Below are 26157 nucleotides of genomic sequence, written 5' to 3' on the forward strand. Positions count from 1 at the left end.
GAAACTGCTTGAATTTGTACAGATTCAGTGACATACTCAGAAATGTATTTTTGGTTTTTTTCTCTCTGTATCAGTTACAGTAATTAAGGGTAACCACTCTTAACAGACAACCCCAAAATCTCAGTGGCCTAACACAGGGAATGTTTCTTTTTCATGCACAGAATCTGTCTGATTCTGGCCCTCTCCAACTGTAACTCGGGTGTGACCTTCTTCATAGGATAGCTGTACCATCTGGAACATCTGGATTTTAGCTTCCAAAAATCCCTGAAGAAGGTGTGGGCAAGTCCCGGAAGTGATGTACATCCTGCCCACATTTCATTGGTCAGAATCCAGGTCACATGGCCAAAGTCAAACCCAGAGGGAACTGGGAAATGTAGTCTCCCTGTAGGAAGAAGAAAAGGAAGCAGGAGGAGACACCCGTGACATTACTTCTGCCGCAATCCCAGATAGCAGATTTTTAGCTTATTGAATAGTGGTCAAAATCCTATTTTGCTTCTAGAATGACGAGTAAATGATGTTTATTGTAACCCAATTTTTTCTAAATGTGCCCAACACCAAAATTGCAAAGTCTCTCCTCTCCCCATCCAAGCATCCTGATCTTAGTGACCTGTTAAATGGGCTTTAAGAATCTGTGATTCTGCTGGTCTTGGGATCAAGTTCAAATGTTTGATCGTCTACCCAAAACACCCCTTTCCTGACTCTCTCTTCAACTTCATCCCCAAGGGCTAGTGTGTTTCCTGACAGGGGACCTTTCCAAAAAGCCGTGAATGAATGAGTTTGTAGAATGTGGTGAGTTGTGTATGTGTGAAAACATACCAAGGAAGTATTGTAAAGACCCCCTCCCCTATTGAAACAGAATTCCGTTTGTATCACTTCTCCATGGTATCAACAACTTAAGTCATCCGAACGGTTTCTATTTTCATGGGAACTTGCATATCACTTAACAAATGTTACACATGCTCATACCCAAATACAGGCTTATATATACGTTGTAGACTATAGTTATGTAAAGGTACTTGTACATATAGTTATTTATGTATGCATTGTACTCTATATATACTTACAGATACAGTTGAAAATATACTGTGAATGTATGTGCAGTGTGTATATTTACATATGGGCTCATTTTTTTTCTGATCCTCATACCACCGTGGATGGCAGGAATGCTGTAACTGTGACACAGACGGGGAAACTGAGGTTTGCAGAGGAGAGCTGACTAGGGCAGAGTCTCATGGTGCAGAAATGCAGAGCGAGGCTTTCGGTGCAGAGCTATCCAAGCCCAAAGTCTAGACCTCTGGTTTTACTATTGTTACACTGCCTTCCTAGCATCCGGTGCTTCCTTCATGCTAACAGTCACACTGTTAGCTGAAGGAAGCAATGACTAGAAACAGAGTCACTGTTTCTCCTACGTACGCAAATGCAATTGACATCTAAGCTGCAGCACGGAAGACTGCAGCCGGCAGCTACTGTAACGCCATCTGAAAGATTTTGACCGGTCCCTCTTAGGATACGGACAGACGGCTTTGTATTGCCTAGCAGGCACACACCGAGATGCGATCAGTATTAATTAAAAGAGTTTGGCATTGTTTCTTTTTTTTGTAATTTAAATGGAAACAAAGTGTGGTCCATCCAGCAGATTTGCTCAGGATCGGCACTTACACAGTGGGAGAAAGCATGCATTTTCCTTGTTTGCAAGATTGGTTGAATTCATATCCATTCTCACTCTCTCTCTCTCTCTCTCTCTCTCTCCCTCCCTCCCTCCCTCCCTCCCCCCCCCCCTCCCTCCCTTTTTCTCGCTATCCAAACTCGGTTTTTCCAACCTTGACATTATTAAACTAGGTAATTCCCTGTCATGGGGGACTGTCCTGTGTGTTGTAGGATGTTTAGCAGCATCCTGGCCTCTACCCACTGGACACCAATAGCTTTCCCTCCCCCATGGTAAGCCATCATTAATGTCCCTAGATGTTGCCCAATGTACTGCCAATGGAGAAAATACCCATGCGTACGGTGTTTAAAAGCTTTATGATCAGATGATGGTGAGTTATTCCTGCTATTGGAACAGGAGACCTTTATCTAATTGAAGAGCATCGGTCTGGCTTCCTCAAGGTGAAGGACACTGGGCACCAAAATGCCGGGCGCAGCAAGGCGGGCAAGTCTTCGCCAGGCTCAGACTGTGACCAACCCCCCATCTCTCTGGTTTTCCTTTCTCTAGCCCCTTCCCTGAGGAGCCTCTGCAAAAGAAGGAAAGATAATTTTAAAAACCGAAAGTTAAAAAAAAAACCATAGTTTCAAAATTCCGTGGCCTTACAGTCTGTCCAGCTAATAGAATCATGCACCACGGCTTGAATATAGACGTTGAGTTTTATCTCTTACTTAAATGTGGCTGTGTGTTTTAACAGGAACATTCAGCTTTGCTTTTATTAATGCAAAAACATTAAGGCACCAGCCCTCGATCCGAAAGCCTTGAAGGGCTGTTTCCAACAGAACCTGTCATAAAATGTGCTCTCAAGCGTGTCCCCTTTAAGAGACTCCAGAATTAAATGTTCCCGTATGTGAATTTTATTTTGTACAGCACATTTGCTTTATGGCTACAATTAAGTTAGATGTGCCGATAACAATGTCTGTTTTCCATTTTAAATCGCACATTTCAGACAGTGCGTATTGTTTTATTATCTAATCCACATGCTTTTAATTGCAATTATGGTCCCTTATGAGTCCCCTGGGAGGGCATGATTGCAATTAAAAATGTAATTTAAATGTTAATTAATTACATTCATTTTCTAAACTGGGAAAATTTCATTTATTATTTTCATGTGTTCTGCACTTACCCTAAATGCATTACCTCCTAAATGTTTTTTTTTCCCTAAATTAAGTGTTATGTTTATAAAACAGGGTGTTTAATATCCTTTAAAATTTTTGTGAGGGTGTTTGTACAAATTATTACTTTAAATTAATTGATTCTGAGCTATATGTGTAAGCTATATGTTCCATATACAATAAAATAATTTTGTTGATTTTCTCGGGCTAAAATATGGCATCAAAATACACGTTTCCCTCATTTATTTCCTGATAGACTGATAGGGAAAGGAATGTCTGTACTTTTTTATTGCTATCATTATTATTTTTTTAAACAAAGGGAGAAAGGTATTGTCACTACAAATGATACAGATCATTAATATGAAAAGGGGTTTTCCTTGCCGATGAAAATTGCAATCTAGGGGAGAAATGTATAGTTGGATTAATAAGTCACCCTGCTTCATATGCATAAATAAGGGGGAACAAAAAAGGGACCATAAAGATATGAAGCCTGAAAAGCCATTATAACTTTCCAGGAAAAAAAAGCTTGTCTTATGCCTGCCTCAGTTTACCTGGCCAGGAATGCCCATTTCCTGCCTGTCTTCCTTTGGCGAGCGTAAGAGGGTCATTTTAGAAACGAAAAATTGTAAAGAAATATCTCTGTGCTTTAAACTCTGAACCATGTCAATTTGGTTAGTTTTAGTGAATTAAAGTGTAAATCCCAACAGCACAAGAATATAAGTGTTTCTCTCCATTCAATTTCAAGTGTAGTCTACACGTAATCAATGAATCGAAATCTTTTGAGAACTTTTTTTTTCTTTTTATTTCTTTCCCAATGTGCCAAACTCCTGCTTTCTCTGAATTCTGGCTGTGGCTTGTTTTGTTTTTTGTTTTCCGACTTAAACTATTCAAGAGGTATATTAGGAAAATTCCAGGCAGTCCCCAGTGTTTGTCTGGCACCCGCCAAGCTGTAGGCCACTCTGTAGATAACTGAGGGAGAAATAAGAGAAAAGAAATTCCTGTTTTGAATTTGTCTGCTCTGCAAATATCTACGGGATCTTTCCTCTGGGATCTGGGGGTGAATATCTTGTAGAGTTTACTTTGTGCTTCCTCCCGGCGGGATAGAAGGCCGGATCCTCACAATAACCCTGAGAGATAAGCACGACCATTAACAGGGTGGGGATGGGGGCAACGGAACCTTCTGGTACACGCTAAGTCCGCACAGGGAGAGAGAGGCAGAGGCAGCCTCTGAGCCCTGGAAGGCTGACTCTGGGCTTTAGGTTCCATTGGATGCTCTGGGTCAGAGCATGAGGGACACGGCCATACCCATGGGGGTGGCCGGGCGGACCCGCCTGGCAAGTACAAGGGCTTGAATCCACTTGGTCTCAGCGTAGCCTCGGCTGAGTCACCGTCCCCCAGTGAGCCTTGCATCATCTTCTGTACACCTGGGCGGTAGCAGGACCTGCCTCCTGGGTGTTGGGAAGATTCAGTGATCTTCCCAAGTGAGTATATTTGGGCAGCGAACACGGTGTTTGGCGTATGGGTGTTTACGCTGTAGTCGTGGCTGGTATTAAATGCAGCCGCTGCCTTCAAGAAGTGTATGGTCTAGGTGAAAGCAGGAGTCGGTGATGGAGGGGAAAAGTAAATGCCTAGAACAGAATAAAATAAAGCAAAATAAAACCGTGCGAGTGTCCATCAGTGGAGCCGTGGTCAAACAAGTGATGGCGAATCCAGGTGGCAGAGCACTGGATATTTTAAACCAATAACGAAGCAGATTCATGTGTTCCAATGTGGACCGATCATCTACGTTTAGCGTTAAGTGAAAAAAAGCAACAACGTGCTGAACATTTGTGTCATGGAGAAGGGGGTGGACGGACAAGGAGGTGAATAAGCAGGTGTTTTCATAGATACATGAGCGTGTTCTGGAAAGACTGTAACTAGTGAGTGCTTGAGGGTCGGAAGGAGCGGGTTGTGCGGTAGGAACAGTCAGAAACTTTTTTTCGTTTTGCTTTATTGTTGTACAGGGTGCTTTTCCCCCCCAAAGTCCATGTATTAGTTATCATCTTCAGTAAAACTTCAAATTACAGACTCTCTCTCTCTCACACACACACACACACACACCACACAACAGCCTCTGAGAATAGCGTTCTGACCACGAGGCACGTTCCAGAAAGCAGGAGAGGGGGAGACATCGTTTCTGTATGCCGGAGCCAAGCGTAGCTTTATCCACGTGTTTTAAGAGCTTTCGAGGCTGTACGATGAAGGAGACGAGAGATGTCAGCGAGGGCCAGGGCCAAAGCAGAGCCTTAGGGCCGGGGGTGACACAGGGCGCCTGCCCGGCAGCGAGGAGGAAACCGACCTGACCGAGGGAAATGACGCTGACGGAGAATAAGGTGGAGGTTACCCCCTTCGCTAACGTTTAAATCAACAAACAGAGTCAAGTTGAAAAAGTAAGAGTTTTCTGGCCTTGAGTTTCAAGTCTAAGGAGAACCCTCCACAAGCCCCACTAGCATTTGGGAGCTGGGTATTCAGTCCTACGTCTTGCCATTTTGAAAAGCAGCCCTTCCAAGATCATGTCCCAAAAGCAGCCACTAAGGGGGTGGGGGTAGTTGCGGACTGGCCGGACTTGTTTTCAACAGTACCTGCGTCCCTGGCTCCTCAAGTTCCACCTCCACCAGCCTCGGGCTCATAGGCGTCCTTCCCCTGCCCCGCGGGGGCGATAAGACCCGCCTCCGTGGGTGGTCATGAAGCTCCGAGTTCCCCTGGCACGCACAGATTCGCTGTCATGACGCACGGGTTTCTCCTCCGCCAGGAAACCCAGAATGGACGTGGACGGGCTGGACTCCGAGGGCCAGGGGGGGGGGTGGGTGTGCGGGGATCCACAGAATAACATTCAGACGGGTCCAGAGTAACACTCTTACCTCTCCAATGTCCGTGTGCCTGATACTGTCCAAGACCCAAACTCAAAATGTCCACGTTTGGAGGAAGGAGAGGTTGATGGGTCTAGAAGACACCAGCTGACAAGATGACCCCCCCAATCTGTCTAAACAAAGGACAGCGTTCGGGCCTCTGCGTCAGAAGAAGGGGAAATTAGGTGGGGCAGGGGAGGGGCAGTGGCACGAGGTGGCTGACCGTCACAGACGCCTGGCCTCAGCAGGGAGCGGAGGGGGACCGTGCTGGTCTGTGTGGGTCAGCTCACCAGACTCCTGCCGATCTCCCACGAACAGGACCCACATCCCCGTCTCCTCGAGCACCAAGCAGCATCCCTCGAATGATCAGTGTGTCCGTGTGCCAGACAGCAGAGGTTGCTCGCCTGAAGGCCGTGGGTCAGAGCACCCCCACGTTCCCCTCTGTTACCACGAGACGCCCATTGCTTTGGCCCCGAACAAAAACGGCACAGCGGTCGGAACATAGGAAGGAGGGAGAGGGAACCACCGTGAGAGAAAGATGAGAAGGGGGAATGGGAAATCGCAGAGCAGCCGTGTCTGAGGGTCTGAAGGGAAAGTGTTTTTTTGGCATCATGGTAAATTTGCATAATTTACAAACGTCCTTTCGTCAACAAGCTTCCTTTCGCCGACCTCAGAATGAAACGTGGCAAGAGTGTCCTGTGGATGGTTCTCGCCATGCGATGGTGACCTGGGTCTTTGCTTCCTCTGCCGCGGTCCTCGGCGGCTTTGGCATGACGCCGCGCAGCCAGGAGTGGACCAGGGCCACGGGGAGATGCTGTCTATATGCTGAGGCCAATCGCTTTCTTTGGGGGAAGCATGGTCTTACCTCCAGGGCGCACGCACATTCCTCATCTTGTCCCCTGATAGGAGGATGCGAGGGCGGGCAGGTCAGCCCCCTCCTCCTTGCCCCACACCTGAGGCAGGGGCTGGGTTGGCCGTGGCTGCTCCAGGCCGTGCAGTGAACCAGGAATCAGTGCCGGGATGAGAGACGACATCATCTCACCCAGATGCCTTAAACTCACATCCGTGGTCCCCGATCTGTGGACGTGGCTGGGGGGGCATCGCACACTGACGTATGTCCCCCTCCTTGGGCACAGTCATCCGGCTGGTTCCCAGTGAGCATGTATTATGTGTCTCTGCTTGTCCTGGTGGAGGAATGCTGTCATGCGCAGAATAGCACCCTATTCTCATGGATGTCATTTTGTAGCAAGGGAGACACATAGTGAAAGGAAGGAGGGAGGGAGGGAAGGAAGGAAGGAAGGAAGGAAGGAAGGAAGGAAGGAGGGAGGGAGGGAGAGGGAAACAGAGAGAGAGGGAGAGAGAGGGAGAGAAAGGAAGAAAGAAAGAAAGAAAGATGGAAGAAAGGAAGGAAGGAAGGGGGAGGGAGGGACAGAGAGAGAGAAAGAAAGAAAGAGAAAAGAAAGAAAGAGAGAAAGAGAGAAAAAGAGAGAAAGAAAGAAAGAAAGAAAGAAAGAAAGAAAGAAAGAAAGAAAGAGGAAAGAAAAGAAAGGAACAAAGGCAGCAAGGAAGGTAGCTTCAGATTATCCCATCTTCTGTGAGAGAAACACACACTTTGATCTCAATAGCGGCATTCATTGGACAGAATCGCAGGTCCCCTCCCCACCCCGTGATCTTTCGCTCTTTCCTCCGCGAGGTATTTGACAACAGGCGGGTTACCTGCTGTGATTAGCCGTTAGCTGACAAGGTCGCCTTCTCCCTTCCAGGCGTTTCCCTCCGTCCATTCTCCTTTCCTCTTCCTTTAACCTTTTAACCTCCCCCTCCCATTAGCTTCTTCCCAAAGGGCCTCGAAGGACACCTCCTGGGCCGACGTAGTTCCTTGTCTTCATCTGTAAACGTCGTCGAACGTCTGTAGCCGGCAGGGGTCAGAGGCACACGTGTGGGGGCAGCGGGCCCGTGGGCTCAGTTCCCTCCAAGCCCCAGCGCAGGGAGCAGGCTTCTCGACACACTCCCCCGGGGGGTGCTGGAGAGTGTTGCTGTGACGGAAACCCAAGCGATTCTTGCACTTGACCTGGAGCTCCCTCCCAAGCCACACACCTTGCACGTGGCAGGCGTGGATGACTGACCGTCCCCGGCGCCCAGTGCCGAGGCAGAGCTGCCCAGGTATGTCCCAGGGCTCAGGTGAAGGTGGCAGAGCAGTCACAACGTAATCAGCGTTATTGTCTCAGAATTGTATCCCTGTTTTAGGAGCGTACTGCAGTATCATCCTCTAGCCTGCCGGCCGTGGGGAGGAGAGAGTCCACGGGGAGCCTGGCTCTGCCGGCCCTCGGCACCGCTTCCGGCGTCCACGGGGGTCGTTGCTGGTCGATGTGAGGACAAAGAGTCGGCGTCGACGATTGGCTAAGAGTTCGATCAAGGGCGCCTCAGACTTTAACATGTGTCGGAATCCCCCGGGGAACCTCACTGACCTTCGGGGTACGACTCAGCCGTCTGGGGGTGGCCTGAGATGACGCACATTCTAGGAGCTTCCACGGCGAGGATGCACTTCGAGCAGCGAGGCCCTGGGCTTGCCCTTTCGTCCTGCTCTCGCCCTCGGGGCTGCACTGTGACGTCTGTGGACTCGCCGTTCTCTTCCGGGGCCCTTTCTCCATAAACATAAGCAAATACACACATAGGTGATATTTCATGCAAAGATGAATCTATTAGTATGCTGTACTTAAACACCTCCTTTTGTAGCAAAGTTTGTTTTTTTCTTCTGAGTTTACAAAAAGTAAAGATGTTTCCGTGGGCCCCTGAGGGTGGACCCCAGGGTGTGCCCTGCAGAAGTCGGCCCCTCTGCTCCTACCTGACTGTGGACTGAAACTCTCTGGGCCTCTGTTTCCTCCTCTGTCGCACGGGGACGCCCCACAGCGCCTGCCCCACAGTTCCGCGCCTCCGCGCACCACCTGGCGCCGAGGGAGCCCTGGAAACGTAAGCTTTTGTTCCTGAAAGCTGCCCGACTCCTGCTCCCTGTCATCCTCTCACGACCTCCTGAAAGTCAGATTGCACGGACGTCACCGCCCCTCCTCAGAGCTCTGCTGGAGACGTCCCACTGTTACGTGACCCGGACAATTTCCATAAATTAACCTCTCTTTCCTTCCATGTCTGCGCTGCCCTGCCGTTCCCCTTCTAGAAGGGCCCCGCCGTCTCCCGGAGGGAGCAGACAGCAGCGCCCCGGGATCCCCTGCCGTGACACTCCTGCGGGCCGCCTGCTGGCGTGCACGCACCCGTTCGCTGGGCACAGCCCCGGATGGATCTGGCGTGAGCTGTCGATTTCCTCGCCTGCCTCGCAGAGAGGCAGGAGGAGCCACGGGGCTGGTCACAGGAGGCCGCGCCACCCCCGTCTGCAGGTTCTTTGTTCCTTCCAGCTCCTGGCTCCTCTGGCTTCTTAGTCCCCTCAGTGTTAAGACTCCACCGTCTGCAGCAAGGCACGGCCGGAGACTTCTCAAAGACTTCCTTTCGGGGGGTGGGGACGGGCGGAGAGCGAGGAGGAACCCCGGCATATTCGGCATGCAGGCAAATTGCCTCCCTGTTTCACGTGAAAATCAAAATAAGGTGATTGCAGAGTGGAGGGGATGCAATCATATTTTACGAGGTCTGATAAAATCCCGCAGCCCCCATTAGGGAGCGATTCCTCCCTGAGTCATCATCGGCCTCACTTCATAAGAAGATAGAGCAAAGCAGGACCTAATTCTGGCTCAGCTTTTGTAATGTTTTCTGATCTCTCCGCATCATCCTAGCTAGCATCCGGGCCCCAAATGATAGAGGCAGACCTTGCTATAAATTTGGATTTGGGAGATACACCTCCTTTAAAATAAAAAAAAAAAAACCTTCTCCTACTTCTACAGGAATTCCTGTCGCACGTACTCTTTCCATGGATATTTTTAGATCAAAAGTTTTCATAGGCACTTGCATTGCAACTTAAAGCGTTCATTCATGAGCAGTGCACGCGGGGCTCCAGGATGCTTGGGAGACGGGGAGGCCAAGTCAGAGCCCTCCCTGTGGGTCGGACGGACGGTTTCCCCTTTGGCACCTTCACCGCGGCCCTCCATCTTTCTCTTCGACACACCTTCTGATCTCAGCGCCCTCGCTGATGGAGATGCTGATGTTTTTCATTGCCAGGAGCACCTCTGACTTCAGAAGGGATTTCCGTGTGCATGTCTTTTCCTCATTCATTGTTTCCAAGTGACTCTTCAAACTGATTCACACCACCAGCCCTGCCCGCCCCCCCGCCCCCCGCCGCCCCCGCTGCCCACCTCCACCGTGTAGTAAAACAGACCCCGGCTGGAGGGGCTCCCAGCCCTCGGGACGGGCAATGTGGAAAACACCCGGAAAACACCCAGAAAACAGTCACCGGGCCCTCCTGCTCGTCCTCACGACCCGACCAACCGCGTGGGCTGCCCCGGTGGCTAGTGTCCCACAGGAAGTGCAGGAGCAATGCTGCACACGTGACGATGGAACACCAGCGAGTCGGGGACCCAGACTCCGTGAACTCCGGACGGGCCTCCAGACCGTCACCGCAGCCCTGGGGCCCCCGACCGGGTGGGCGTTCTCCATGACAGTTCAGGACAGGCAGGCCCCTGCACGCACACCCAGACCTTGGTCCACACTCCCTCCCTCGCCTGTGAAGCGTAGCATGGCTGACACTTCCACACCGACACCTTACACATTTTAGGTTCAAACTGCATCTGACCGGGGGGGGGGGTCCAGAGAAGATAAATGCCAGTTTTTTTCATCGTCAAGGTAACGATAACCGATTCACGAGAATTTACATAGCACCGAAGTCGATTTACATGCTTATTTACTCTGTTGTTCTCTTTTTTAAAAAAAAAAAATGGAGTTACCCTGGCAACAGTACTATCACACGATGTTCAGACGCACCGTAATAGAAACACCTCCTGAAAAGAAAATACAGACTTCACCGGGCGCATCTCACCGACGCATCGGCGGGCACTTAGAGAATTTGGATCCGCTCTGAAAATGATTAGGTGAGGTTCAGGCGGCATCCAGCACTTTCCCCATTAATTACTTGGCTGGCTTCGGGGCCGCGCTAATGGAAGCTGGAGACCGGACCCTCCGCGGAGCCTGTTGATAGAATCGTATGCTGTATCTCGTTAGCACATCAGCAGAAAGAGCCCATTACCAAATTCCATCTTTTGTTACACGTTTGCATATGGGCAGGATTTATTACTTCACTCAAACTTTGTTCTAATTTTAAGAGTGATGGCATTTTTCCCCGGAGGGGTGGTTTGCTTAGTCTAACGCGGACCGTTCCCGGGGAGATACCCCGGAGCAGGAGAAACCACCGGGGGTGGTTGCGAAGCCTCGGTCACTGTCAGCCAATTTGGGTTTCATTCAAGTTTTACACATTAATTTGCTTAAGCTTGGGGTAAAAGACAGCTTTTCTCCTGGATCACACCAGGGCAGCTGTTACAGATTTGGGTTCGGTCTTGCCTGCCCGGGATAAATAAAGCAACAAAGGAGACTTTGTAGCTTTAAAAATTATTTTTTTTAATTTTTTAAAAGATTTTATTTATTTACTTATTTTTTAGAGAGGGAAGGAGGGGAGAAAGAGAGAGAGAGAGAGAGAGAGAGAAACATCAATGTGCAGTTGCTGGGGACCTGGCCTGCAACCCAGGCATGTGCCCTGACTGGGAATCAAACCTGCGACACTGCTTTAAAAATTCTTAAAGGGAGGACCTCGATGGCCAGTGTCCTCCTCCTACGTGCTGCTTAGGGATGCTGGATCCCGGACAAGGAGTTGCCTTGCTCCATCTCTTGCAGGAGTCAGGGTTTTGATCCAATAGAAGACAGAAGTCAGGTTGCACACTCTGGTTCCGAAATGTCTCCGTGTCTGCCGTGGCCCTCGGCTAAACCCCCAGCTGACCTGTGACCTCTGCCCTCTCTAATCTCCTGGCCCCCTGCCGCATACGCCCCAGCTCCTCACAGCTTCCTGTATCTCGCCCGCCCTGTGAGCAGGCTGCCCCTGAGTCTTCCCACTTCTGTGTGTTCTGACTTCTCCGCTACCTGGGGTCGCCTCCCCCTCACCTGCTCACGGAGGCCTTCGCCAGCTGCTGTGGCTGGAGAACCTCTTCCCCGGCCGGTTTCCCCCTTCCCGCGGTGGCCGTCAGGCTCTGAGATGCTCCCCTGTCTGTGGGCGCGTCTGCTTGCTTCTCGTCCGTTCCCCCGGCAGGACGGTGGCGCCACGGGGTAGGGACGGTGTCGTTCTCTTGCCACGACGATGGAGCCCGGCTCCAAGGGCAGCAGCAGCGCCGGGACAGACTCGCCGCTCTGTCCGGAGGGGGCTCTGCGAGTGAGCGGCTGCAAGCGGGTCTGAGTGCATATGTCGCTTCTGGCTGGTCAAGGGAAGTGCATAGCAGCTTAGCGTCTCTCCCAAAAACAAGCATCGTCGGGAAGGAACGGGGGTCCGGGAAAGCTAGACTGAGCTCACAGGGGTGGGGCAGCGGGCCGTTGGCTGGTCAGAAGCCCGGAGCAGTGGGGAGTGGGGGTCATCGCGGTTAGTTACAGATTGGCAGCTGTCCGGAGACAGCCTGGGTTGCTGACCACAGAAATCAGATTTAACAAAACACATTTCAAAGCAAACAAGCAAACAATAAAAACACTGTGGCCATGCTTGCCCTCGTGGAGGTTCCAGTCTAAGAGACATTCAGCGAATTATTCACCAAGTGCTTGACGGGGTTAAATCATGACACCGACCGGTTGTTTCACCGTGGCGAGCAATGAGGATGGTTCACCTTTTGCCAAAGAAGTCCTTTCGCTTTTGGTAGCTTGGGGCTCCCTTTTCCCCTTTGATCAATCAGGATAAAGGCAACCAAGTCGGAATGACCGGTCTTTGCTCCTGGGTGGTTTAGACATCAGAGTCCATCTGTTGACCTGTCTGTCTGCCCTTGTCTCTCTCTTGGACAGGGGAGAGAGCCTATGGGGACATTCAAGATAACCCCCAACTTTGGCCATAAACTATGAGTCACTGACATTTAATGGCGTTCACTCATGCCCTTTCCCCGATTACCTAGCTATGATGGAACTTCAAAACCCTCCCCAGTCCGAAGAAGTGGGCTGTTCCCCTGGCCTCTCCTTGAACTTGGCATGCGGAACAAGAGGCCTGCGAGCAACGAGTTTCAAACTCATTTTTCATCGTTGCTCAGAGAACGGTATGTGCTGGGTTCCTGGCGGCTGAGAAAAGGGGCCCTTCCCCTGGCTGGGAGACAGACAGAGCATCGACCGAGACGGGGCATCCTCCCGACCCGGCCCTTCCCACCCTGGCAATCGTGCAGGGAAGCGCGGAGGATGTCGTGGGCGGGGTCCTCAAGATGCGAGCTTCTCTGGCGGACGTGCCGGCTCTCCCAGTGCGCGAGGGTCTCTGAAGACCCAGTGGGAAAGCAGGGCGTGTGGAGCCGAGCATGTCCAAGGACTCGGCACCACACTTGGTGTCCGTAACTCTCAGGCCGACATCCGCACTGGCCGTCCCTCCACCTGCACCATCGACCGTGAGCCCCGCACACGGCAGTGGGAAACCCAAATCTTACTGGTCAGAAGAGGGCGTGCTCGGGCGTTCGGGGCAAGGGTGGGGACGGGGGAGGTCAAAAATGCTTTCTTCACGTGGTAAGAGATGAGGCTACCTTGTCAAGGTTCCAGACTCCGATGTCGGTGTGTGCAGCGTCCCCACGCACAGCCTCGTGTGTGTGTGTGTGTGTGTGCGCGTGCACACATGCACACTCAGCTCCCTTGTGTGTTTCTGGAAAACATGACAACACACGAGCTACCAAAAATATCTTGGCCACACAGAAATGGACACTGACCCGATCGGTGCCTGACCTGCCTGGGACCCGATTCCCCGGCCTCAAAGCCACTGCCACTACCTTGGATCTTGAGGCAACGCAAGGTACCATCTGTCTAGGTTTCTCCTTTTGAACAGCGGAGGGGCGAGAGTGGCCTGGATGGGTCGGTCCCTTGAGAGAAGTGAAGCTGTGACAGGAAGGCCACTCTGCGGGTCCACCCGCCTCCAGGAACAGCCGGGGGTATGCCCGGCTCCAATCACCCCCACAGTCCCGAGGAGCGCAGCCTGGGAAAGATGGAGGAAACCCTGGAAGGCGACAGGACTCTTTGCCACACCGGCGACCTCACACCCGCGTGCCGCAAGCGCCTTCAAAACCCGCACTGCCCGAGGGGTCAGCAACACGGCCCTCTGTCCCCCGAGACCGTCAAATAAAAACATGACAGCAGCCAGCCCAGCAGTGGCCGTCTGATGTAAGAATCAAAATTATACCTATTTTTTATTTTTGGTCAGAGCAGCAAAAAGTGTATATATATTTTTGTGTGCCACAGAACGGTAGTAATCAGCTCCTGTGTGCCGTGAGACGAAAAGGCGGAGCATTGCCGCTCTGCACCGTGGAGAAGCCACGGGCGGCTAAGAACCACGAAGCGGCTCCCTCCCAGGCCCTCCGCCTCCGGAGTGGGCCGCACGCCTCCTGCTTGCTCCCTTTTGCCTTTCTGTCCTGCCTTTTTTTTTTTTTTACTTCCAGTCCCCCGTCCCTGGGGCCCTGTGACTTTATAACACAGCACTTATCAAATAAATTCTCTCTCCACTTCTCCTCACATTGCTCCAGCCCAGCCCCAAGTGCCCAGATCTGCTGTCCTGTACTGAATTCGAAACACTCAATGGACTGGACTCCACCACCGAAACTCACTGAGTACCTACTATGTGCAAGAGACCCTGTAGTTCATTTCTATGAACAAAACAGAACCAGTCCAGGTTCCTGAGATGAATTCGTTTTACTCGCTTTTTCTGGATTTTGAGATATCTTCACGTGACTCGTTTTCAGAAGATTAATACTTGTTTTTCTGAGCTTTTTGTTTCTTTTTAAAAATTAACTTTTTAAAAAAAATGACAGAAGCAAAACACGTGAATTGTAAAACATTAGAAAACAGATAGACAAAAATGAGAAAATAAAAACATCTTACTCTCGGTTACCCAGAGATTGCCACTCTTGGGGGTAAACTTCCAGGGTATCATCCGTGCATAGAGGTGTAGTTCAATAAAACGAGCTTACGATGTACATGCTATTGCACAACCTATTGTTTGCAGTGGGCAATGTCTATTTTTATCATTTCAATAACTTTTCTCTTTTTAATACCCAGACCATATGCATATTTTTCCAGTTGCACACACAAAAAAGTTCTTTTCATCTGAGCTCATCACACGGCTCTCAAATTCAGGACCACATTTTGTATCCAGTCGTTTCGTTCCACAAATTTGCTTGAATCTGGCATCATCTCTCCTTTGTGACCCAAAATCATAAAAGAGATGGACCCAGTTGTCCTGGAGACAGTCTTCCTTGTCACTGTCACTTGCCTTGTTCTTCCATCCCCCTATGCAAGTGACACATTAAAGCCCGTGGGGGCCCCATGGACTTGTTTCCAGAATGCAGCAGAGCCGCTGACTCCGTCGCAATACCTCTGAAGACACATAATCCGCCCCCAAGTGAGTGACACCCAGCACAGCCCTGGAACAAAGACAATGGCAATTTGATTGCTCCGTTACACAGGGAGCTCACCCTCGGGCACCTAGAAAGTAATCTTCACGGCCTCACTGTCTCCCTGAATGGATGTTAAGTCCCCGTCAACCATCCACGCAAAGGTTTCAACATTGGTTAGTGATCGGTAACTTAATTAAGGGGTTTTAGATCGTGCGTTTCTGCATCTATCATCCGAGTCGAAACATTGGCTGACGACTGTCAATATTGACGGTTTTATTTCGGCTCCTAGGACTCAGGGTGGAGGTTGGTTCGAGCTGAACGTGATCACAGGTGGTGCGGTCTCAGGACCTGGCGCCGACGTGAGGAGTCCCTTTCCTGGGCTCTGTTTTCACGTGACTTTCGTGCCCCCCTCCCCCACAGCGGCCATCACTAACTTGACTCCTCCCTGCCAGGCGCACTTACTGCCTCCATCCACGTCTTCCTGGGGTGTGAGCTCGTGGTGTGTCTCAGCCCGCGCGCACCGTCTGGCTAGAGCTGGGCGTGTCTCTTTCACACTCTTTCAGCGGTTTCTGAAGACTGGCCGTGGCAGCAATATTGACACCATGGAAATGGCCAGTGAAAGCCACAATTTGGGCCTTTTTTTTTTTCAAGAGCAAGGCATTAAACATTCACCAGCCCACCACTGCTGTAAACCATTGATTTTTTTTTTTTAAACCTGGCTCAAAGCAGAGTGGCCTGAAGAATTCTCTGTCACACAGATTTCCAAGCCCCACGGCAAACATCTGGAACCAGAAACTCCGGGCCGGAAGCCCTGCCCCTGTGCCTCTCTGATGACACTGAGGATCCGAGGACCATGCGTGGAGGCGTGGGCACTCAGGTCCCTGTCGCTCTCTCGGGGTGGCCCTAGGCTGCCACCCTCACCACCTGCATTGCGCTGGGAGGAAGGATGTCAGACCAAGGGGGCGCCGTTACTGGAGATGGTTCTTTTCACCTGCCTGCGGGCACGCGTGCATCCCGCCGCCTTTCCTCGCTGTCCCCGGCCTTTGCCGAGAGCCTTGTATCCCCTTTCCAAGTCTTTCTGCGCCCGGCGTGCCCCTCAGCGCAGCCACACGGGGGAAGGAGGCAGCGTGGGGGCCCAGTCGCCCCTCATCCATCACTGGAGGGTAGGCCACTGCTCTGCAGTCTGAACGTGAAAGCCCGCCCCCTCCAGGCAGGGGGGGAGCGGGGCGTGGGCAGGGATGCTAGGGTTTTAAAAACACATTTTGGGGCCAGACGTGGAGAAGCCCCTAGGGCGTCATCTCTCTAATTACACTCCTGCCATTTGTCATGGGGCCTGGCCGTTGCAGGGGCCCCTGCCGGTGCGTGCGTGTAGCCAAAATGAGTTTTAAGCTGCGGAGGGAGCTACCTAATCAATTTCCTGGGCCTGAGCCTCTTAGAATCCAATATAGCATAGATACAGGACAGTGATAATGACTTGACACTCGCCACATGTCTGCAGGCTACACGGCGCCGGTGGAAAAATGTCAAGCCCAAGCGAGCACCGTTGGCCCGCGGTTCCAACACGGCGCCGAGCAAGCATCTCGGCGTGATGAGAATTGCCATCCCCTCTGTCGATATTTTCCAGATGGTTCTTACTTCTGAGCAGGTATCGATTGTGTATAGGTTAGGACCCCCGGTGCCATTTGTCATCTCTGATATCATATCGTGTTCTCGTTTAAAGCCGTAATGGGAGAGGTGTCTGTGCTTAAAGCAAACCGTCGTCTCGGGCTTTGATAAATGGCTAGATGGCCTTTGTTTCTGCAGCAGTGAGCAGTTGGCTGGCTATTTGCTTTACCTTTTATCCAAGAATAACTGTGTGATGGGTTCTGGAAGCGAGCAGCATCGTTTTTGTCAGGCGCGGTCCGGGGCGAGCTGGGTGGTCCTGGCGGAACAGCTGTGGGGTTTTAGCGCCCGACAGGATGTCCGCGGAGGGCCCGTGTGTGTGAGTCTGCGGCGACCGGGGCCGCACGGGGCTGCCTCGGGTTGGAGAGTTCCCAGTGCTGCGTTCTGTGTTTTGTTTTCTAAGGTGAGAGGGCAGGAAATGCTGATGGAACAGGGGGAAAAATGTGCTCCAGCTCATAATTTTATTCAGACAGATCCTTTCTGCAAGGGGGCGGTTGGAGCGGCCAGGGTGGGGCCGTGTCCCCCGGGAAACGCCGAACCCGGTGATGTGTGGCTGTCTCTGACAAAGGCGCCTCTGACCAACAGTGGCGGGGCGCCCCTCATCCATCACGGGGGGGGGGGGGCCCTCGGACGGGAGGCACTAGGCGTGTCTGGAAGCGCTCTGTCCCTGGACCTGCAGGTTTCCGTGGGCTGTGACGGTGTCACTCCATCCATCAGAACCGGCCGTTTGTCAGAGCAAACAGCCGCAGTCTTGTGCCCGCAGCTCCCTCCTCGCAAGTCACCAACGCCAAAATGCTCCCACGGTTTTAAGACCCCTCGGCGTGGCGGCAAGGGTGGTCCTTCCTCTCCGCCTTCGCCAACGGGGCAGGGACGGGCCGGTCACGTGTCACGACCGAAAGGAAAGGGCCACACCAGCCCTACTCCCTCTGCTCTGAACCCTCAAGGCAGTCCGGGGAGGTCCGGGGCGTGCATCTTTGCTCCTCCCGGGGAGACAGCCAGCCCAGCCTCGGCTTTCGGAGAGGTTCGCCACGTTTTCGGCCTGCAGTGGGAAATCAGCACCCCACCAGACAGACCCGCGGGTGCTGAGAGGCCTCGGCTCCTCGAGTCTGCCCTTGGCTTTGATGTCCCCAGGAACAGGGACGCTTCCGGCCTGCATTTGCGTCTGTACTTTTCCAACAGGATGACTTTTAATTAATGAAGTGCCCGTGCTGGGCGATAGGGAGGGTTTGTCAAACTAACGTGGGCACGAGACAGAAAAATAACTCCAGAAGCCTCGTTAGGGTTTGGTGCCAATCGGTGGGGGAAAGAGGCTCCAAGACAGAAGTGTGTGACCAGGGGCGTGTTTCTACCCTCATCACACCCACGTACAACATACAAATGCACGCTCGTAAACATGCATTCTCTCATAAACGCGGCCTTGACCTGAACTGGCTACCTGAATTGATCAGCCCATGGCTTATCCGTGTATTAGCATTTTAAAATTACGTGTCCACTGTGCATGCCAGGCATTTGCGTGTGTTAGTGCATTTTATCCTCGTAATATCTTTGGAAGGAGATGGGGTTATCCTCCTTTTCAGATGAGGAAAATACAGTTGTAAAGAACTGCCCTTACTCAAAAGCAGACAGCTTCAAGTGGCAGGCTCTCCGCTCGTGCCATTGTTCGTCGGCCACGTAAGGACTTGCGTGTCGTTTATTGGGCATCTTGGGAATTATGACAAGGTATGCAAATACAAAGAAAAAATTTCCTCCCGGGTATTTTAAAATCAAGGACTAGCAGAGTTCCAGAAAAAATATATATATTTCCCTCTTTTTTCATGAGATTCCAAGAGCAAAGAGATTTGAGCCTTAGGGTGTCGGTGACCTGAAACCAGCAAGCTCAAGTGGCTGCAGGAATCAGGCAGGTAGCAGGAGTCAAGCGGGGCAGACAGTAGGGAGTGGTGTGGAGTGCGGTGACCTCCAGGACACGCGTCCTAACTGGAAGGCAGGGTGCTGCTTGGCTCCAGCGAACCGTAGCCCCGCAGGTACGCGGTCTAGTCTCAGCAGACCACTTGATTGTTCTGTTTGGGGTTTGTTTGCACTTTTTTTCAGGCAAAATTCTCTGCACAGACTTTTTGAAACTTTTCCGTATTTTCCTGACTTGCAAATATTGGCAACTAGTTCACCACTTTCAAAAACCCTGGTAACTCAGACAAGCCACATTGGGGGGCCACGCAGCGCCTCAGCCACACCAGTTTCCAAGCTCCGCAGTACGACTCAGCTCCTTCCGGTGACCCGCTGACCTTGGCTCCTCCTCCTGCCAGCCATGCTTCCATTCTGGGGCGGCAGGGGGTGCCGTTCCCCCTTGTGCATTAGCGGAACATAGTGAGTGTGGGAAGTTCTCCCCAGACACGCTGGGCTTCCTGCTGCGGCAGGAAGGGCGTCCCCTGTCCTCTGCAAGTCAGCCAGCTTCCCTGGTGCAGGTTCCAGTGCATTATTTCTGTGTTTCCTTCACTTCCTAAAGCTCTAGGCTTGCTGTGTGCTTGAAAGATGTTCGTGTGATAAGAACTGCATGGGGGATCACATGTCCCCTTCCCGGCAAAGGCGCCCACGGAGTAGACCTTTCAAGACCCTCTGTGACCCAGCCTCCTCTGGTCCTGGTGACGTCCCCTCCAGCCACCCTCCTCACGGGCATTTCTTTTCACCTCCTTTGGAAGTCTTTCTCTCTCTCCTCCAGAGACCCCTCCGAGCTCATTCCCTCCGTGGGGTCCTGGCACCGTGGCTTCTGCTGGCCGAAATGACCATCTATCAGACCTCGCTTCGCCGGCCTCCTCGTCCCTCAGTTCTCCAGCTCAGACCTCACCTTGTCCGAGGTGCCCCCCCGACACCTGCACTAGAGCAACATGGCCCCAGCCTTCAGCTGGTCACTGTCCCACACTTCACCCTGTTCTGTTTTCTGCGTATCGGTTGTCGATATCCCAAGTTATCTCATTTATTTCATTATTTATCCATCTATGTATAGAGCCCGCAGGTATAGTAATAAAAAAAAGGTAGATTCTCAAGCCAAGCAACCTAGATTCAGTCCCAGGTCTTCTTCCCCAGTCCGTGACAATGGGCAGATCACATCCCCTCTCCGGGCCTCAGTTTCCTCATCTGTAAAATGGGAAAATTGGGGAGAGTGCAATATAAATGTTAGTGCCACATGGTGGTGTTACAAGGAATTGCATGTATTACTATGGATAAAGTCCTTACAAGAAATATTTGTAAAGTGTTTGGAACAATACCTGCACACAGTAAGCATGGTATGAGAAATGGTGATTACTATTATCATCACCATTACCATTATTACCATCATGACTATTACCATCACCATCATCACCACCATCACTATCACCATCACCATCATCACCACCATCACCATCAGCACCATCAGCACCATCACTATCACCATCAGCACCACCATCACCATCAGCACCATCATCATCATCATTATCTCCCATATCAAAAATGTAAGGGCCATATGAAAACAGATGCCATCTCTCTTTTTAAGCAGCACAGAGTAACTGCTCGGGAAATATTTATAGAATAAATAAATGATTGAAAGGAAACTTCGAAGAGCCAGTACCATGCAATATACTTATCACTGCACGATTAATTTCTTAAACACCCCCTCTCTGTGTATCTCTGTCCGTGTATGTCTCTCTGTGTAAGTGTCTCTATCTTTTCCTCCTGTCCGTTCGTTCAGTTAAATGAAGGGTGAGGATCAAGGGCCAGGAAGCTGGCAAAATGGTTCAGGAGAGGCTGCCCAGCCTGTGCTTTCCTCACGAGCGGATGTCCAAATAACAATCCCCAACCCGAGCGCTGCAGCCCCCAGTGAGGACTTCCGCCAACAGGGTTCAAACGCAGGCCGAGGCAGCGGCCGCGGCAGACGCGCTCTCTCCGCGGTAATGACTCGAGGTGGTGCTGCCTCCCGCTCCCGGGCAGGACGGGAAACGGAGGCGAAAGCCCCCCTCGGTGTGCGGAGATGCCGCTTTCAACAAAGAAACCCTGCCATTCCAAACTGTCGAGACCTTTAAAAATAAAAGATGTGCCGTATTTCCAGCACTGCTCAGTATTCATGAGGCTTCGCAGCCCGTTGTAAGGCAAGATGAAAACAATACTCAGTAGATTTTCATAAGTGACATGTAACTGTAAGATTGATAGATGATGCAGTTTTAATGTATGTGAAGTTCAAAACCAACATGAAAGCTGCAAGCTACCTGAACGCTGCATTCCAGACCCACCATTTTTCCAGCGATGAGCCCGCCTCCCCCCCCCCCAACGCTTCTGCATCTATAAACAGAAGGTGACCTCACCCCAAGAAGGGGGGGATTTTCCGCTGAACCTCCAAGGACAAAGTGTTGGGGGGGGGTTTTGTTGATGGGGTCCTGGCTACGTTTTCCCCTTCAAATTAACGTGACGCGTCATGAATGGTTAAATATCAGTGTCTACCTGTGCTCATCAGTGCCAAGGAAAACGGTTAAACCTCCTTGGGGTTCAGAGAGCATATGAGATTAGCTCTGTTGCTGCTAGTACCCTAGGATGTCCTGGCTTTGTCCTTTATAGCTCGTTGGCCTCTGCGGGTGCGTTCTATATTTTATACACACACACATGCACACGGTTATGTAAGAGATTGCGTATCATGTTATATATGTAATGCATATATTATATGTGTAGCTGGTCAGTTACGTGTACTCTCTCTAGCTATGTACCATACAGTGAACGCGGGGTTTTAAGGACTTCCAGGGTCAGCCTCAATCAGGCAACCTCTGTTCCTGCCTTCCTCCCGTGAACGCCCGCAGATGAGACCTTACAAGGAGTTGCACTGCGTGCCTCCATCACTGAGCCCCTCTTTCCTTTGGTCACCACTTGTTGCTTTGCACTGATTGGACATCGGGACCTGTCAGGTCCTGGACAGGCGGTACCGTGGGGAAGTCTGACGCCGACACACAGAGATGACACGGCCAACGACGGCGACACGCACGCGCCAGTGGGCACGGCACCCGTGCGGTTGTGTCCACGGGGATGAGGCTTCCCTGCTCACTTCCATGGCTGTCTTTCACTCTCATTTTAGGGGAGGGGCCTTTGGTTCCTCTTTTCCTTTTTGCTTTGGTTCCAGTCTAGCTAGCTCAAAATGGACAAGGTTTGAAAAAGAAAATAAAATATATCGCCATAAGGGCAGTGATTTTTGTGAGGCCTCTCTGAGGCATAGCCAGGGCTCGAAGGACGGCATGCAGAACAGGCCTCCAAACTGGCACCATGACTGGCCTAGTCATGAGTGGGTGAGCTGAGACTCAGAGCGGGTATCAATCAGTCTGCACAAAGTCACACAACCAGTAAGTGGCGAGAGGTTGCGTTCACTGTCTCTATTGGATAGACGTCTGCAAGATTCACATGTCAGGATGACATGATGGACCATTTCGGGGTCGATGTTGTTCTCACCCTCCCCCGGTTAGAGACCGTCATTTGCGTAGGCCAAGCGGTAGGGCTCCCGGACAGGGACCCGCTCCTGTGGGTTTGGTATTGCCAGTCCCTAGCGCGAGACCGGGCACAGCGCAGAAGGAGGACGAAGGGGGTCAGGAGGTGACCCCCTCCCGGGGGTGCCCCCTGCCGGTGGGTGCTTGAGGACATACATGGGAGCTGAGACATAAATGAAGCTTTTCCCATTACAAGGTCAACACAAAAACAAGGACGAGTGGCTGACTTGAAAAGTAAGACGGTCTGATCCGCGACTCGGCCATCCAGAGAAGGGACGTGCAGGCGGTAAAGACCACCCGTGTTCATGCACATACGGGGCATAGCGGGTGTAGGGGAAGCCCGCACGCCGTAGTGGTCACCTCTGGGCACCCCAACAGGACACGAGACCACGGAAGCGCGGGAACTGAAGGGATGTGTCCCCGGGCACGTGGCTCATCCTTGGCCGAGCTCGGGTCTGAGGGAAGCCTGGGTGCTTCTCTCACAGCTCCCGCCCAAACCTCCTGATTTTCACAGGTGGCTGGTTTTTCCGTTCTTTCTGTTATTTCCACTGGCTCTCGCTGAGAAGGTTTTTTTTTTTTGTTCCCAGAGATAGAATAAAGACTCTTCAGATTGAGATGGGGCCTAAGCCACAGAGGATAAGGTGTCACTGAGTTCAAAGTAGGAACCTTCTAGAGTCTCAGCCTGCAGGCTGATCCACTGAGCCAGGTGGCATACGTGACAGTGAGGACCGGTGAGCCCTTTCACGCACCCCACTTGTCCGCGGGATTGTGCGGAGGGCCCCCACCAGGCACGGACCGGCACGCCTTGTCTGTGTAGAGCCGTGAAGAGCTCTCCTCCTTGGGGCCAGGGGTCTCTAACCAGGTTTAAAAAGTGCTGCAACTGGCGCCTTGCAGTTCAGGAAAGGACCGCACATCAGCTCCCTGAGATCTGGAGAAAAATGAGAACACGTTTCCAGTCTCCTCTTTCCTGCCTTCTTCTCCTTGTTCCCTGCTGCTGGGCCTGCAGCGGCTCCGGGGACATGCCCATTCCCCGCCCGTGGGGACAGCAGTAGGTGGCCGTAGGGCCCTCACACCCCGGTGGTGGCACTGACACCTTGTGACTTCCTTTGCGCCTCAGCACACCCCTTTCACACCAGTCGTCACACGTGCGATCTCTTTCATCTGTTTGTCTATTTATGACACAAGAGTCTAACTGGGGACTGGGACCAGGGCTGTCTCATCCGTTACCATGTTCCCCAAAACCAACCAACAATGCACCGAAGACGTAGTGGATGTGAAACATTTTTTGTACAGGAAGAATGAATACAGGGACCCACCCTTGTTTACCAATGCTCCTGGCTTAGGATCCCTGCCAGGGGGAGGGTCCAACCCACAGCCCATGGGTCACATGAGGCCCAGGTGGCTGTGAATGCAGCTCCACACAAAATCGTACATTTACTTAAAACCTTTTTTGTGCTCGTCCGCTTTCATGAGTGTTTGTGTATTTAACCTGCGGCCCAGGACAACTCTTCTTCCAGTGTGGCCCAGAGATGCCAAAAGGTTGGACACCCACAGTAGGGCTTCGCAGGTGCGGGGTAAACATTTGTTGAAGGACCCAGGGAGCGCATCCCAGGTGGCTCCCACCACCCCCAGCAGGAAAGCTGCCCTGTCCTCAAGCCCAGAGAAAGCCCATCTTCGGCCAAGAGCAAGAGAGCATCTGTCTTCCTCCCTGAGCCTGTGGATGGGGCCATAGGTCTCCCCTGTGTCCCAGGGAACGACCAGGCAGACGAGCGGCCCGAGTCTCCTCCCCCTCCCCCTCGGAGCTCTGACTTGGGAACGCGAGTGACACGGTTTGACCTATTTGTGTCTGAGGATGCACTCATCTGATCGGGTGTTTTCCTGATGAAAACGCAGTCTGTTGGGTTCCATGCGATTGATTCCAGCCTCTTGACATTTGCCATTTCCGATGGCCTTCCGGGAGCACGGCGGGGGTGGGGCTCTTGACCAGGTGCCCGAAGCTCTTCTGTGCCGTGTTGCTTTTTGGTACATTTGCTTTGCCGGGAGCTCGGTGTTGCCCACAACGGATGTCTTCTGCCGGAGGCAGTGGCCATCTTGAACAAGGCCCAGACCCCGGTTCGTGGTCTCCGAGAGCCTCCTCCCAAGCACCGGGCTCTCCCCACTGAGGTGGATACCTCGGGTTGGCTTTTTTTAATTAAGGCTCCGCATTGTAACTAGTCAATGTACATTATTGGGAGAGTGAATGTCAATGCCACTGCTTTTTCTTTCTCTCCTTTATCTTTGTCAGTGATTCAAAGACATGATTTATGGTTAGTCTCCGACTTTCAGCATCATCCATCAAGTCCTGGTTTCACTACAGGGCTCCGCGTTGTAAATCATGCCGAAGGGCTGTCACTCATTCCCCTTAACCCTTTAGGGTGGTGTTCCAGGGTCGCTCTCCAAGAAGGAAACCTCCTACGAGGGCGGTTGAAGGGGCCTACCCGGGCAGTTGGTGGGGGTTTGCGGAGCCAGTGGCGTGAACTGCTCGGTCTAACACGATCATTATTGACACCCCAGCAAAGCCCGGGCCCAGCTCCACCAAGGCCACGCGGGATGAGAAAGTCACCCCGGGTGACGGACAAACACGCCAACTCCCGAGCCAGCTCTCTCCGGGTCTGACGAGTCCGTCCGCTCTGGATGGGAAGTGCTGAGTTTCCCTTCAGAGGCCGTCACAGGCTGGTTCTGACCATGACCTTGCAAAGCCCCATTAGCAGCTGCTATTGCAGACTGTGTAAGTTAACAGTCCTCTCCTCCTGCTCTTTTTTTTCTCCCCACATCTGCATCGCTCTCGGGCTCTCCGTCCCCCTCTCACACCCGGGTGTGGGGAGTGATGGCCAGGGGTGGGGCAGGCGGAAGCCTGGGACATGCAGGCGGATGAGCAGGGCCTGCTGTGGAGTCAGACCGCCCGTCTGGCTGGTGCTTGGCCATGGCCACGCTCAGTCCCCTGGCCTCATGCCTTGGAGACATACAACACTCTCTGAAGGCCAAGTCCAGACAAGTGGCAGTGAACAAATGGGGGTGCTCGCCTATCAGAAGTAATGGAGAGTCATTCATGGAACAACAACAACAACAACAAAAAACCAAACCAGGGGTCTGGCACAAATAACGCCCCTTTTTTATTGCAAGCTCTTTTATTACAAAATCATGAGCATGTACTTCTGTAACATAACAACATCACACTCAAACACACCCTATGATTTTTTTTAAAGATTTTATTTATTTATTTTTAGAGAGGGAAGGGAGGGAGAGAGAGAGAGAGAGAGAAACATCAATGTGCGGTTGCTGGGGGTCATAGCCTGCAACCCAGGCATGTGCCCTGACTGGGAATCGAACCTGCGACACTTTGGTTCGCAGCCCGCGCTCCATCCGCTGAGCTACACCAGCCAGGGCTACACCCTATGATATTTTAGGTGAAACGTTCAAATGAAAACTAAAAATGATCACACCCACATTATCACCCTACCAACCACACTCAAGCAGGCGTTACTTCTGCCGGACCCTGTATAATGTCTGGGATCTGTCGGTTCAGAGTCTGCAGCCGGTTGGTAGGTGGCAATTTTATGCCTGAGTTACGCCTAGCCCTGTTTCACCTGGGTAAGCGATGGAGACACCAAATATATCGGCAAAAGATATACAGGTCAATAAACCGAAAGGTCGTACAATATGAATGTTCATTACCCAAACGGTGCTGCCCTCCTCCCCTGGAAGATGAGCCCTTCCTTCCAGGGT

General features: G+C 51.8%; 1 protein-coding gene across 2 annotated transcripts in view; it reads left to right on the forward strand.

Annotated features, from left to right (window-relative positions):
* The window catches only part of TSHZ2 (teashirt zinc finger homeobox 2), a 407162-nt gene that overhangs the window by 171816 nt on the left and 209189 nt on the right, over positions 1-26157 (forward strand). The window lies entirely within an intron of this gene.

The sequence above is a fragment of the Phyllostomus discolor genome, chromosome 9 (genome assembly GCF_004126475.2).
Source record: "Phyllostomus discolor isolate MPI-MPIP mPhyDis1 chromosome 9, mPhyDis1.pri.v3, whole genome shotgun sequence".
In the NCBI taxonomy this organism is placed as follows: Eukaryota; Metazoa; Chordata; class Mammalia; order Chiroptera; family Phyllostomidae; genus Phyllostomus; species Phyllostomus discolor.